We start from the raw sequence: 16,380 nt of genomic DNA, 5'->3' as shown, positions 1-16,380 counted from the left end.
TTTCATCCAGCCGAAAGTTTAATCTTGCAGAACACTGCTGATTGTATTCACTTGACAGGGTTAGTAATTATACTTAGGGAATGCATATTGTTTCTTTCTGCCACGCTGCCATAAAATAAAGGTTTGTTGATTGTTGTTGCAACAATTGGGCCCTCTTTGTATTGTAATATTCTAAAAATAAGATTGAAGTTCCTAGTGGAACCTAATACTCTTTAGGCAACTGTTATACTTTATAGAAACTGATGTTTTTAGTCTTTTTTTCCATTTTAATCAAAACCAACTGTGTCATTACTCTGTTCCCTCTCCCTTTTCCAACCAATATTTGGTTTCTGTTGCATGATTTATGAGTACCTGTTATAGTCTTTTGTGTTGATAGTGTTTACCCATCTGGGCTGTCTTAATTTTAGCCCACCATAATGTGTCTTTTGGCCAGTTTGCTCTGTGCTGTCTGTCTCTGTTTCCTGAAATCAAAATGCACAAGGAATTTAGCACCTGTGAAGTGATTCCAGAAGGAGGTAACATCAGTGAATCTATTACTTACTCTTCTTCTTGTTGCAATAAAGTAATGATTAAAATCAAGAAAAAACCCAAACCCAACCATTTAATAGTCAGTAGGAGTAACTGAAAGGAACGAAGATCCACTCTGTTTAACACACCTAAAGAAACAAAGCTTCATTCTTCTCATAAAGTTAAAAGCATTTTCTCCATACATTTTTTGTATTTTCCTTTTTCAGTCTATGAGGAAAATTATTTACATTGAAGGGTATTTGTCTGTTCTGTGAAATTTTGATTTAGGGAGAAATTCATACAAAGATGGAATGCTCTTTAGATTACAGAAGAAGCTTTTTGTGCGTAGAGATGTGAATTCAGTCAGACAAATTGCATTTAGAAGAAAAGATCTGTATATATGTCCCTTTATTCACAGACTTATCGCTAGCTCAAAAATCGTAAGGTGAAACATCCTTTTTTGTATTTGAGTGCCAATGCGTATCAGAAGTAACCAATGATAATCTGGTTAAATGATGGTGGATAAAGATAATCTGGACTTTTTTGTTGGATTGAAAATTTTCCAGTGTTTCATGGACCATGAGTTTTTTCCCTCACATTTTACAGCTTTGATAAACAAAAAATGTACATACAAGGAATGTGCAGAGGGTTACAGTAAAGAGTTGTATAAATACAGAAAACTATTTTTCTCTCTTTGAGGTGCTGATTATAGGATGTAGTATTTGGTCTATTGGTACATTTGTGCACTATTTTTGTTTTATTTCTGTGTCCATATAGTTGTAAGCATGCTTATCCTCATTTGTCTTAATTGTTTATTTTTTAACATTGTTTCTGTATTCTTATAGGCAACTGTAGGTAACTGTATCTTTAAATTGATATGTTTATTGATTTTCACTTAAGATGTATTCTCTAATTATATGTATTAATTATCCTAAATATTGAGATGTGTGCTTTTATCATCTACTTAGTGTAGATTCTGTGAGAAAAGAAATAGCTCGTTCTGCCCCACAGAGCACATAAAGATTGTTCATCAGGCAGTATCAGAAATTTATTCCAAGTAGTGTGCATGGCTTGCAAAGAAGAAGCAGATACAGAGTTAGTATGAGTTAGCTGTCACTATTTGTGAAATGAGTGTTATTTTTCCTGTAACTTTCAATGAGATACTTAGAAGCTCAGGAATGCAAACACTGGAGATCAAGGATTCCACTTAAATGGTAAAAGCTTAGATGACATAACAAATAAACTTAAGACATTTTTCAAAATTCTGATGGGTTTTGATCTTTTATCTTGGGTTATCATGGTAATAAAACTCTGTATATTAAATTGCAAATAGATGTACAATTTGGAAGTGGCTGAAATTTTGGTAAAGAGATATCTTAATAGCAAACAAGGACTCTCCACTGCAGTTACAGGTAATCCCAGTGACACCTTAAGTAATCAGCCCTACTATTTGACCAATCCATTCTGGAGTTTAAACAATACCATGGCATCTGAATGAGTGATCATGAAAATGAACTGGTTAAGGATGCTGTTGACATGCATTTTGTAAGCAATAACATGTTTACTTCTGCAAATAATTTCTTTTAAAGTAACTAATTAATGGGCTGAAAAGTCAAAATCTGGAGGGAGCCTTGTTAACTGGAAAAAAGCTCTTCCATCTCTGATGATTATCATGGGGAGTTCCCCACTTCTGTGAAGTGTCTTCCTTAACTTTTGAACCATGAAATATAGTGCAGAGGAAAAGCAGAAACCAATGACAGGAATGCAAGACATCTTGACAAATGTAGCAAAAAAAAAAAAAAATTGGAGCAGAAGTGTCTGCAGTATCTATTTATTTCTTATTTTTCTTACTGTTAACCTTCCATTTGAAAAAAGCAAGTACAGGTAAGCACTTCTAAGTATTGAGTTTAAAGTAAGTACAGCTGCAGATGTAGTTATTTAAAGAATGGGATGCAGCTGGCTTCCCAGTGTTGTCCATGCCAGATAAGGAAGTGGCTTTCCTTGGAGAAGAGGATTAGGAATGTGTCTCCTAAAAAAGAAAGGAAAACTAGATCCAGATTTCTTTCTTAAAGGCAGCAAGAGCTTACATTGGGTATAAAAACCAAAGCTAAACAGACAAAAGAACCCCTAACTGCTAACTGCTCTGAAGTGAAAGTTCTGAGCAAAGCTATAATGCTGCATAGTTTTATTCTTAGCCGGATTTCCACTTTCTAATAAAAGCTGTGATAAAGTTGCCATTATATTATTATAATATTATAATTTGATTAAGTAAATATGAGCTCCCTGTTACTTAACATATATTTATGTCTTTTTAAGTCTGTTACAGTGAGTGAATGAGTGTCTCTGAGTTAAAAAGGAATAAAATTTGGAGTAAACAAGCTATAATTTCTTCCAAACATGGGATGTATCTTTCAAATATTTGACAAAGAACACATATCATGGGTCTCTAGTCCAAACAAGATGTTTATGTATTGTAAACATAGTTACAAACACTTAGGGTGAGTCTTTATTGCAGTATTCTTGACATAGGTACCTTATCTGTTCTTCTTGCCTATAGTAACAAAAAGGACCTTTCAGTTGTTGAGTTGGCCTTCTATTTAGTTTAGTAGTTACAGTGAAGTTGTGGAGTTGTTCCGGATTTTTTGTTCAAGTTATCAGAAGTAGTTCTGGGGGCGTTCTTTTTTGCTTTTAGGAGATGTAAAGGGGTGAAAATATTTAGCATTGGCTTTGCTTTCAGTTGTCTTTTTCACCTTACAAATAATTTGTGGTCAGTGGAACCCAGCAAGGAGCCTCCTTTTCCTCCAGATGGTTGTGACATTTGAGTAAACCTTGGAGGATTAAAGGCACTCTAGTGAGCACTCACTATAAACTCCTGACGCAACATGACAGTCCTAATCTGGGTTCTGGGCTGATTAGGTGGCTATGAGCTCAAAGAAAAAACAAAAAATCCAACTGTGCAATAACCATTTACACTGATTAAAGACACACACACACACACACACACACAAAAAAAAAAAAAAAAGGAAAGCCTTGTATCCTAAGTTTAGTCTAAGGATTAATATGCATACAATACAAATTTATGTAAGTTAAGTTTTCAGATATAATAATTAACTGACCCTCTGTACAATAACTTCACTTTGTGTAAAGCTTTTCTGTGTGTGCCTGAATGAGCACAGCTTGATACAAATGTCTTTTCTGTATATTAAAGATGGTTTGCAAACAATCTAAATGGTTAAATGATAATAGAAAATAAAGAAATTGATCTTAATGAGTTCTTAAATCTAATTATGCATTGTCACCATCTGCTGTAATAGGGTATTAGAAAGATGTGGAAAGATATACTCTACCTTTGATTGGAATAGGGCAAAAAAAATCACTATTTTACATTTGTTATGCAAGAAGAATTCATTTGCTTAATGGCAAACTCATCAGAAATTATGCTTTTTATTGTTCAATGTGGTTATAAATATTTAAGACAAATATTTGGTAAAATATTATTTTGATTTGATTAAAATAAGAATATATGAGTGATCGTGACTTTTTTTTCCCCTGGAATTATAAGAACAGTAATAAACTTTCAGAAAATTGTATGGCAACAGGTGTAATTATTCAGCATTACACATTTTAAAGGTAATTTATTTGTTTTGGCTGAATGAATGCTAAGCTGTACTGCTCAACACCTCTCCTGGTACAAGACAATGCTTCAACCATGGCTTGTAAACGGTCTCACTTATCTATAGATTATTTTTACTGCACAGCAATTGAGTAATTTGTTCCTTTATATTTTTCCTAAGTCTATCAGAGCATGACAGTCCAGTATTTTATTTTCAAAGGAGAGCCAGTGATATTTTTAGTTTTACAGCCTCTGCCTTTCCCAACTCTTTCTTGTCTTCCATGGTATTTTAGCACTCAAGTAAGATGTGTCACAGAAATATCAGCCGAAATATATTTTGTGATTTATTCTAGCAAATGTAATTCCACTGACATTTCAGAAAATAAACTACACTGTTTAAGGACCAATTCAAAACCAATGGTAGCACCTAACATATATTGCAAATGTTCAGGTATTTGGTAGTACAAGATTCTGTGTTTTTTTGCAAAGCTCAAAAAATCCTTAACTATGTTGCGTATTTGCTGAAAAGAAAACCATTGCATAGAATCTGCAAGAGTTCAAAGAAAGTCTGGGTAGATTAAGTTATTTAGTGAAATCTTCTAAATTATTTCTTTGTATTCTGAATTTCCTTTATAAACATTTCAATTAAAACATCAGGCTACTTTTAGAAACAAGCTTTAAGGCTTATGCAAATTTATCATAGATGTTAATGGTAGAAAGCTGTGGGATTTCATATCAGGTTGCCCTATGTAACATAAATAACTGGAATGCATTGATTAAAAGGAAACACTTTTTAAACAGCTTCGTTAAAAACATGCTGTAAGAAATAAGGAAAAGAAAACCAGAACAAAATAGAAATGTTACTTCACCATATATTTGATTCTTCTACCTATCTTTTAACTTGCAGTCTAATACCACTAAGTAGCTATCTGGCATCTGAGTTACATCTCTTCCAAACCACCACCAGTTCGCTCAGATGTGTGGCCTGGATTTCTTAGATTTTGCCAAATCCTCTGTAAGCATGAAATAAGAATGTGAAAAGTCCAAGCCTGACCACACTCAAATGTCTAGCAAGGATCCAAATTACAGTTTTAAGGGGCTGAGCTGGTAACAGGTTATGAGAGTAACTGGCAATTTCACAACACCTACTTATCTTTGTTGTAAGTCAGGACTGGGCTTAGATCAGAATTCCAAATGTATTTAAAATATTGCAGTACAATTTTTTGTGTTTTAAGTATTTTTTAATCCTTTTGCTATATTCTGCAAGAAGGGGAGTTAAAACAATGCCAAAATTATTCCATTTGCAGATGCCTCTGCTTACTCTCATCCTCAGGTTTGTTTTTCTTTTATTTCTTATTCTATTTAATGTAGCCTGTATTTATAGCCACTCATGGTAGGAATACAATGGTGTTGCTGCAGGCTTCCCTTTAATGGCTTCTAGCCAAAGATAGTCATTGTTCCCATTGCTTGAGGCTGTTCAACAGTGCAAGGTTGCTTGGAAACCTTCAACTGAGTAAAATCTTCCAGTCACTCTCCTTTACCTCCCAAGTCATACCATTTGAGTGCTTAGGGATTCAGAAGAGGATCACAGTCAATGTGGTTGCTTTTTATGACCTTTTTGATGCTAAACCAATGAGCTCTTAAATGCAGCAGTGTAGCCGCATATTGTAGCGTGTGTGAAGATCTAGCGAAAAAATAAACACCATGCCAACCAGGAGGGAATGACATTGGGTGCCCTCAAAGACCGTTAGCTGTTGATTTAAGTAAAAAACATAACCGGTAGCTTCAGCTTTAGATACCATTGAGAAAATTGCCTTTAACTTGTGTTGAGGCAGTTTGTCTTACATGGTCTGTAATTAATACTAAAACAACGTAGTCTGGCCCCGATGCTCAATATACCTATGTTTTCCCTAGCATGAACTTCCCTAAATCATGCTGTTTCTTTTTCTTGAGTTGCAGATATCATATTTTACTTGATACAGAATTTGGGTGAATTGTTTCTTACTACTTTGAGAAAGTTAATCAACAGGACAAATAAAATCCAATGCTAATTTCGAACATTTAATTTGACCCATCTTTCTACATAAAAATCTAAATAATGTTGCTTACTGTTGGTCTGCTATGTTAAACCAATGACTATTTCAAGCAGCAAGTACTCTAGATGTTTTCAATTGGTTTATAACATGTTATTTATATGTATGATAAATGCAGAGGCATGCTGTCGGAGTATGGATCGCATGGTTTCTTGGTAGTAGATATCCATTTAATATAAAGAATACAATCAAAACAGTCTGTTATAACACTGTTAGGAGAAAGATTGTCTGAAACATAGGAGAATATGATGGTGTGATACCATCTGGTTTGTGGCCTGGTTGTACTGTGTGTGTTCTGCTCCTGCATCGAGTTCTGAAATTATGAAAAGATGACTGAATAACACTTGAAGGGTTGGAACTAAAGGATAACTTACATGTATTGGCGCTCTTCTCCTGCACCCAAATGTTTTAATCAGTCCACAGAAGCAAAGAGAATAGGTCTTTTTCCCAAAAGAAACTAGGTCCAGTTATGAATATAAAATATCAAGTTGGATTGAAAGAGTAAGGCTCTTCTTTCATATTCTAGATGAGAGAACACAATGACTCTGAATTTTGCTAGCGTGGTTGTGATCACTATGTGACATGAAAGAGACGCACAATTTTATGACATGCTTCTTTCTTTCCCTCATCCCTAATAGAAGCTGAGATAATTGGCTGTGACTTGGGGTTGCTAACTGGTACTTTATATGCTCATATGTAAAGTCTAGTTATAATTAAGCCAATAACTATGACAAAGAAACAAAATATATATATTCTTTAATAAAACAGATAAACTGTAACTACCTGTCCTGCTGCTAGCATGCTGAAACTATGTCCTGCAGCTCTCATCAATGCAATTTATTAAGATACATGGGCATCCATAAGCAAAGCAGACTTCAGTCTTGCTACAGAATGAGGTTCACAGTTACTGCAGCAAATAACTTCCAATTTCTCAAATCAAAAGTCTGTGTTATGAGAACATCATCTGCATCAATAAGAATCCCAAAGTGATTTTGTTATCTACTGCCTGGGAGATTGCCTAGAGCATAGTTCCAGGTTACCAGGATAACTAGCAATTTCTGTAAATGTGTATGGACGTAATGCTACTTTTTTTTATTTATTCTGCTAACTTTATAGATTTTAATGGTGTTAGTTCATAATTGCAGTAGCAGCTTAGTGCATTGCTTTGCTATAGACAAAACCATAGTTAAAAAAAACAAAACAAAACAAAAACTGAAGTCCTTACACTGCTGTTTTAGGCTCTGTTAAAATAATAACTTATCAGGGTAGCAAAAAACTTTGGGAATAGAGCAAGTTTTACACAGCTGGAAAGAGCAACTATCACATAATAAAACTTAGGCCCTCTTTGTTGAAGAGTCTGTTAGTCACCTATTTCTTTGTTTTGTTTATTTACAGGATTTAGTCTACCTAAGTATCTAAATAAACCTCTTTTTATTTATTTATTCTTTATTCCCTTTAATTAGTTGAATAATGTCTTCAGTGCAGGAAAATAGTGAGGGACAGCATGAGCAAACTCGGAAGGATTCAGTCACTCCATATTCATGGGCCCATGGATGCCAAATGTGGTTTAATTTGGAAAATGTAAAACAGTAGTTCTAGGGTCCCAGAAACTATCATGGAGAAGCCAGGCTAACTGGGGGAAAAATCCACTCCATTACTGGGAATTAGGGGCTTACTCTTGAGGGGAAAAAGAAAAAACACACATGAAATGTAGACGCGGCAGGGCTTATTGGGGGTGTGAAATACGAGTTGCAGGCACCTTATGGTAGCTCCATTTGCTGTATTTCTATCCTCGTCTTGGAGGCCATGCAGAGAAAGACTGTAGTTACTATAATATAGTCCTAAGACTGTAGCATAATCCTATCAGTCCTATAGGATTAGTCATTCAGTGAAGTTACAGAGGTTGGAACATTAGTTGCCTTGAAAACTGAGTGGAGAATGAGCAAGGAGTTCGGAAAGACTGTCAAGGAACAGTGAAGATAATGCATGTGGAGTGTTTACACTACTAAAGTGACATAATGCTGTAACACAAATCTACACAGAAGACATGAAACTAGGGGAAATAATCACTGCAGAGCATTACATGATTCAATAAGGGAGCCAATGAAGACTTATTGATCTGAAAACATAGCTAAATATGCCTCTACATTTGGGGGAGTTGAGAGATTTTAGGGAAAAGCTGAAGTAGAAAATAATTTTTCAATTTCTAGCAAATAGATATTTATTGTGATATAGATGATTACCTTGCAAAACAGTTTCTTCTCAGAAATGTATTCTTGTATTAAATCCATCTTGATTAAAGTGGAATTCATTTTCACAACAATCTGTTGTCTTTAATTCCGATTTTTTTTAAGTCTTCAATTTCTTGTAGCAACTTTTTCTTAGTGTTTGTCTCTTTCAGCTTTTCTAAGCACTTTTTTTTTTTTAAAAAAAAAAAACACATTGTGAGAAGAGTCGAGCTGTACACCTGATTTTTCACAGCAAAATTAACTTTTGGAATGGATGCAGTAAAGGAAACCATCTATACTTGGACTTTTGTATAAAAAGAACAATTGTGTTATTTCATATCAAACTAGCATTTCGTCCCCTCCAGAGCTGCTCAGAACATTGTAGGCTACATACATAAAGCATCTTTGTTCAAGGGAATTCACCCCCGCAAACATGCAAGAACTGAAAGAGGGGGAGAAGATCCCCAAACCTTTAATCAGCCCACCCGTTATGTACACTGTCCTTCTTGAAATAATTGTCAGGGTTCTGGATCTTTCTTCATTAATAGCAATTACTAAAAGAGTACCTGGGAGGACTCAAGCAGACTAACACATTCTGTATCAAAGACTTCACCCTGGAGTTCAGTGATGCCCTGAAGTGAGAAAATAGCATTCCTTGTGCACCCACCAGAGAGGCAGCACAGGGCAGTGAGACAAGGGTGCAACAGAGAGGGATGGCGCAGGAGAAAAGCCAACAAGGACATTTGTATATATAAATATAGGAGAACATAATGAAGGAAGTCTGAGTCTTAAAAAGAATGGCAGTGTATATAAGAGGAAGGATATTAATGAACTGGGTGGATTAGAAAAAGGAGGTAATATAGCTGACCCCTGTGAGTGCTGCTCCATTTCTGTATGGGGAGGTGAGTCACTCATTGTGACTTCCCAAAGAAGGAAACTATAGTTTCCAGTGCCCAGACTCACACTTTGAACATTGAACGTTATTCTTTATTGCTATGTATGCACACATATACATACAAAAGAATGAAATGGTACATCTTTATAAACATACAGGAAAAATCTGTCTTTTGCCGCACTGTGTGGTATATGAATGAAGTCCTGTTTACACGATGAAACAGTGTTTTAAGGTGGTCATTTTCAGTCATAACTTTTTTGTAATAACCCTAAAAACTTCTTGGCATAGGGTGATTTGTTTTCGGCTATGATCTCATACACATTAGGTCTTATTTTAAAAATTTGCTTCTATAATTCTCACGGTAGTGTGTAATGTATTATATGATCATATATATGTGTGTTCCTGAGTTTCCTTAAGAATTTCCTGTCATAAAGGTTCTTTAGTTTTCTGGCATTAGGTCTTAAATGACATATAGTCCCTAGATGAATTTACTTTTATTGTCAAATACAACCTTTAAGCAGTACTGTAATCAAATATATACAAGCCACCTTTATTTCTGATCATCTGTCAAGGCACGGTGGGAAAGTTTTAACAATGTGCAAGGAGGCTTCAATCACACGTTATTAACACTTGTGAATTTCTCATGTGGTATGCGCTTCGTGGCATCCACAGAGATGCTTGAAGTCCAACAGGAATAGGTATGTAATGCTTTTCAGTTAAAGAAGTACAAGTAGACATGAGCAGATTTCAGTCCTTCAGCAAAGATTGGAACAAGCATCAGAGTCACAGCCCCGAGCACGAAAAGGTCTGTCAGTAGGAATCTAACATTTCAGTGGATGTCCTGTTGCACTGATGTTGCACAATGTCTTATTCCTCTAGGATTACCTGAGCATGCCAAGATATTACCTGGAATAAATTAAAATTGAAAAAAAAAAATCTGACAAGAATAAATACAGAAATACTTTGCAGAAAGCATTTAGTAATTTTCAAAACTAAAATAGTTTTGAAAATGCAAGTGAAATCAGTGATTGTACATATGACGAAAATGAGCAAAGCTTTATTTGTTAGAAGGAAATGTGGATATATTTTAGCCCTGAAAGTAGAGAATTGTGGCTAGTGCATTTTTTTTCCTCCCATACACACACATCCTTGGAAATATTTAACTCTGACAAGGGAAGGAGAGAATGCCTCTGTTTTTCTTTGCTTTTTAACTTACTAGTGAGCTTGACCAGCACTACTAGTTTTGATTATAAAGGGATACAGTTTACATCCTTGGAAGATAGAATCTAATTTGTATAAGCATCTTCATCAGTGGAAACAAAGTGACATATGAAGGTATCAAACAATCACAATGAAAAGAAATCAAATAGAATAATATATGGATCTCACTTCAGAAATCAAACCTGCTAAACCGTTGTCCTGGTTTCAGGTAGGACAGAGTTAATTTTCCTCATAGTAGCTGGCAGGGTGCTATGTTTTGGATTAGAATGAGAAGGGCGCTGATAACATACAGATGGGCTCGTGATCGAGGGGTGGACCTGACCATGGACACTATAGCACAGGTTATTCATGATTGTGAAACATGTGTTGCAATTAAACAAGCCAAACAGTCAAAGCCTCTCTGGTATGGAGGACGATGGCTGAAATACAAATATGGAGAGGCCTGGCAGATTGATTACATCACACTCCCCCAAACCCGCAACGGCAAGCGCCACGTACTTACAATGGTGGAAGCAACCACCAGATGGCTGGAAACATATCCTGTGCCCCATGCCACCGCCTGGAAGACTATCCTGGGCCTTGAAAAGCAAGTCCTATGGCGACATGGCACCCCAGAAAGAATTGAGTCAGACAATGGGACTCATTTCCGAAACAACCTTATAGACACTGGAGCCAATGGTGTGGAATTAGAGGGCAGGGAAGCCAGGCGGTTGGGATCCCTTGCTAGAGATGCAAGCATTGACAAAGCAATTGGAGATGGAGCACGATCTCACAGCCTCTGGAGGCATCTCCTGTTAGCTGTGAAGGGAAGGTATCCCTACAAGGAAGAACTTGTATGTCTACCAGTCAAGTGGACCACCATGGAGAAGGGAATTCAGTACCTGAGGGAATTAGCTGTACGGGAAGTAATTTATAAGGACCTAGACGACGCACAAACATCCACAGATCCAGATGAAGTCCAGTGTACTCGACCCATGTGGCGGAAGTTTGTACGGAATGCACCATCATCATGGGCCAGCACATTGTCAATAATAACCTGGAAAGACGGTGAAGATCCCACAGTGGGTGACATGGCTAAACAACTCCGGGAGTACGAAGGAAGTCTCTCCTCTTCCCTACAGGCCTGCGTCTCGGCTGTGGAGAAACTCTCTGAAGAGTTCCACCAACTTAAAGAGAATTTATCTTCCCCCCCACCTGAACAAACCAGTGGCCACCAACTAAAAGAGAATATTTTGGAGAAACTTTTTGAAGAGGTCCACCAACTTAAAGAGAATTTCTTTTCCCCCCCCACCTGAACGAACCAGTGGCCACCAACTAAAAGAGAATACTTTGGAGAAACTTTTTGAAGAGGTCCACCAACTTAAAGAGAGTGTATTTTCTTCCCCACCTGTACAAACCAGCGTCTCTGCTATTAGGGGTATTCCATACCATCTGACGTCATGCTGAACAATATATAGGGGTGGCTAGCCGGGGTGGAGTGGGGGGCCAGCTGCTCGGGGATAGGCTGGGCATCGGTCAATGGGTGGTGAGCAATTGCATTGTGCATCACTTATTTCGTACACATTATTACTATTAATACTATTAATACTATTATTATTATTATTATTATTATTATTATTATTATTATTATTATTATTGTTATTCTTTTCCCTGTCTTAATAAACTGTCTTTATCTCAACTCACAGACTTCACTTTCCCGTTTCTCTCCCCCATCCCGGAGAGGGAGGGGGGAGGGTGAGCGAACGGCTGTGTGGTGTTTGGCTGCCAGCCGGGCTAAACCACAACAACCATAAAGGTTGTTTATTATGAATTTTACATCTTTGCACAAGAAAAAATGAGACAGTCCGAACCCAAAAAATTGAGTTTCTGAACTGTTATGAGTAGAGTTTAAAGAAAGCTGCTAACAACTCTGTGTGTATATGAATGAAGTTACGTTACAGCTTCATTTTTAAAACAGGACTGCAGTTAGTGATTCATTGTAGCTCTAATTAAAAGGTCTGTTTTCAACAAACGCAATAGATTGTGAAGGCCAGATCAAAGAATTATTGTTAAGTCTAACTGTACACAGAATTTTATGAAGTGATTCCTGCATTAAACTCAGTTTTGTACTTAACTGAGATAAAGCAATAGAAATGGGTCAAGATAAGGGTTTTCAATTAGCATCCTTGTCTTTTTGTCCAAATGAAGAGAAAAGCCAGTGTGTACTTTTAGGACTGGGAAGTAGTATTTAATGTGCACCACCCCTTGAAATTGTTTCTGCTCTCTAAGCCTTCATTGTCTGAAACAGTGGGGAGCAAGTTTCTTAGCAATAGTAAGATGTAAGGAAAAAAAATACATTCATATAGATTCTAAATAGTAATGAATAAAAACCAAGCCATGGATTTTGCTCTTGGATTTAGATTCCATTAGCTGGAGCCTATTTAAATTTTTTTTTAATCTCATACTTCTGTTTTTATTGTCAGCCTTGGTGTGGTGATGAAGCTTTCCAATGGAGATTAATACAAGCAGTGTAGATTTGCTGAAATAAAAATCTTTAAATCTATGTGAATGTAAGACAACTAGAAAATTGATATTATGAACACTGAAATGAAGTGAAACTTTGTGGATTACCAGTGCTCAGATGTCTCATATGAATATGAAATGTTCTGCTTAAAAATAAAGGGAAATCTTTAGGATTAAGTTTTTTATTAAGTGAGAGAAAAATATTAGAGAACTATTAGCTGTACAGACTAAACAATCATGATACTGTAAAACAGAATCCAGTATGTGTGGTAATTTTTTATAATGTGAAACACTTGCATAATGTATAGCATACTCTGTAGATTTTAAAAAAAAGGGGGCGGGGGTGCAGATATATGTAATATACAAGTCTGTAAAAAGAAAATTAGCAAAGAATTGGGGAACATAATATGTATCATCATTGCTTTATATTTTACACTAGCAAAGAAAATAAATTTGGGAAAAAATTGTATCTGCTTTTCTTAATTTTGTTTTGTTTTGTTTTCTCCTGAGTTTTAGTTGTGTCCCATTGTGATGAGTAAAATTGGGGCCACCTGTTTTCCACTGGGCCTTTTTTAGTTTTTGTAAGTTTGTAATACAACATGCAAGTATTCCTATCAGAGTTGTTTGGGAAATCTGTTGTGAATTAATAAAAATCTAATAAATAAAATAACAAACTGCTGTTCTTTCTAAATGGTAGAGAAAATAGCACGAAATGGCTGCTTTGTGGTGGAAACCAGTGAACTTGTTCAGTGGCGTATAAAAGATTTGGGTATTTTAAAAACTATCCAACTATAGTCCCCCATCCAACACCTCACAATGGATATTTGAGTTACTGAAGACAATGGGGTATATTTTGGGGTGACACTGGGGAGAAATAGTTAGGCTGTATAGAATCCTGTTGGGCTGGATAAATAACGTTGAAAGGATTCCTCCTATGTCCTGTGGCAGTTTTAGTGTTTCCTGTCAACAGGGTTAGTTCTGATCCATCTGAGCTGCAAGTGGATGCAGAAGGCTTTCCTTGGCCCTCTGCAGAATGGGGGTGTAGACTTCTTCTGTCAAACCCACTGAAGAAACAACCTTCTTGTCTCCCAAAGTGTCCATAAATAAAAGGCCATCTACTACAAAATCGCTTGTGAAAAGGAAGAACTTGATCTGCTTCTGGTCGAGATGACCTATGTAAGAATTTGCATGGGACAAACCTTTACTGAAAAATTTAAGGATGTATAAATCAAAACACTTGTGGTAGTCTGAAACACAAACCTTTCTCTTGAAGAAATAAAAGAAAGGAATTATGTCTGTGCAGTGTTTATGAGAGAAATAATCTATATCTCAAGTTAACTGCATATATGTCTCTTGCTTTGGTTTTGGTGTTGTTTTTTTTTTGTGTGTGTTTGTGTTTGTGTTTTTTTTTTTGGGGGGGGGGAGGGTGGGGGTGGGGAGGAGGCAGTTCTATATGTTGAGCGTCATTTTCAAATGAAAGTAAGAAGCTCAAAGAGCCATGTGGAACCTGACCAGCAAGGCGGGTGCAGGGAGGAAGAGTGAAAAGTAGAAAAAAGACACTTATGTATTGAGAGAGAATGTTTTGAAGAATAATGCCATTTTCAAAGTGTTGTTCTTACTGTGCTTAGAAAGAGAAAGATTGATAATCATATTACATACAAACCAGAATTTTGAAGTCCATCAGCGGTACTATAAACTTTCCTCCATTTCATTACAGCAGTTACGTGTAGATTGTATGTAAGCAATAGGCACAACTTTGCTTTCTCATACTGTGCAGTCAGTGCTGTGTTCCCTGAAGTCAGGCATTTTGGAATGTCTTCCTTGGTCTAATATAAATGGTATAAGATAGACTTATCTATATGTGCTTGTTTTCTACCTAAGAGAATACACATCTACTGAAACATGCCAAGGTGGCTTCTCTTCTGTCCACCCTGTAGGTTCTGAAAAGAACTATGGGAAGGCAGATTTTTTTCTCAGGAAGGGACTCTTCTCCAAGGCCCACCGCTTGCCTCACAGTGCTCACCAGCATTGTGTAGAGAGAAAAAGTAGATCTGTAAACCAGGTACGCTGACAGGATCTGGTTCTATGTTTACATTCATACCTGGTACACAATGCAACATCCCAGTCATTGTAGTGCTGGGCAAGAGCCTCCAGATCACTGCAGGAGGAGGAGTAGCTAGAAATAATGCTGTACATTATCATTTTCCATTATTTTCTTCTGAAAGCAAAATAAAAACTCTTCACAAAGAAATTTGTGAAAAAATAAATAAATATGAATTTCACTGAAAATCTGATTTTTCAAAAACATTCAATAAAATGTTATTTAACATAAAGCTGTTTCAGTATTAAGATAATACTCAATTTGTTTCAACTGAAAATATTGGTTCAGCTCTATAACAAAACATTACTTAAATTTGTAAATTCAAACTTTGCCTTATATTGTTTTTTGCAGTTTTTGTTCTCATCCTCTCCTGCATTATTATTTTATAGAAGATCATAATTTCTATAACACTGTAGAAATTTCCTCTTGATCAGATGAGACATGGGGCATTTTAACATCTGCAGCCTAGCTGATAGGCATTTCCAAGGTACCAGCTTCAGTCAAATGATAATACCTTTTTTACAGTCCGTGAGTAATGGTCCATGAGTAAACTGTTGAAAGAAAAGATTAAAAGATTTTTTCCTCAGCACTGGATGTTGCAATTAGCCATTTGTGGGGAAAAAAAAAATCACAAAATGGGAAGAAATGCAGTTCTTCATGTTGAAATATGGACCATGAAAATGATCAATCACTCAGAATACTTGTAAATACTTTTCATTTTATTTTATTTTTTTTAACTCTGAAATTCTACCTAAACATGAATGTGAAGGTGTAAAGCATGTTGAAAAGTCAGAATTTTCCATAACATAAAAAACTTCATTTTTGTTCTGTTTTGTACACCACTGTTCTATTTGTTTTTCTTTTAGATATATTTTTGCATTTGAAAATGACAGTGAAATACATATTTAAAAAAAAGTCATCTTTAAAATCTTGTAGCCAAGCCCACTAATTCTTATCTGGGGTAGTATATTTAAATAGCTTTTAAAAATTAGCGGCTTGCGTGAATGTTAAAAATCGGTAAATCCGTTTTCACTGAAGCTTCTGATAACACTTTTGCTAAAAATTTTGCTTATGGCTTTACTTAAATTTTAATTTGACATGGAGGTGGATTTTTGTTTGCTTGTTCTGATGGGCAGAATTGGTCAATTTATGTTGTGGATTACTGGAATTTTTGCAAGGAATTTGCATAGCGTTGGTAAAGAGGGATTTCTACTTTCACT

At 36.0% G+C, this 16,380-nt stretch overlaps 1 protein-coding gene and 1 long non-coding RNA gene across 19 annotated transcripts in view; both read left to right on the top strand.

The window, feature by feature from the left end:
- Positions 1–16,380, top strand: part of SLIT2 (slit guidance ligand 2) — a 260,326-nt gene that overhangs the window by 72,841 nt on the left and 171,105 nt on the right. The window lies entirely within an intron of this gene.
- Positions 1,105–2,293, top strand: LOC121069239. The gene is made up of 2 exons (XR_005819351.1): positions 1,105–1,870; positions 1,920–2,293. It is a non-coding gene; the product is annotated as an uncharacterized LOC121069239 (long non-coding RNA).

The sequence above is a fragment of the Cygnus olor genome, chromosome 4 (genome assembly GCF_009769625.2).
Source record: "Cygnus olor isolate bCygOlo1 chromosome 4, bCygOlo1.pri.v2, whole genome shotgun sequence".
In the NCBI taxonomy this organism is placed as follows: Eukaryota; Metazoa; Chordata; class Aves; order Anseriformes; family Anatidae; genus Cygnus; species Cygnus olor.
This window is presented reverse-complemented; position numbering and strand designations above follow the sequence as displayed.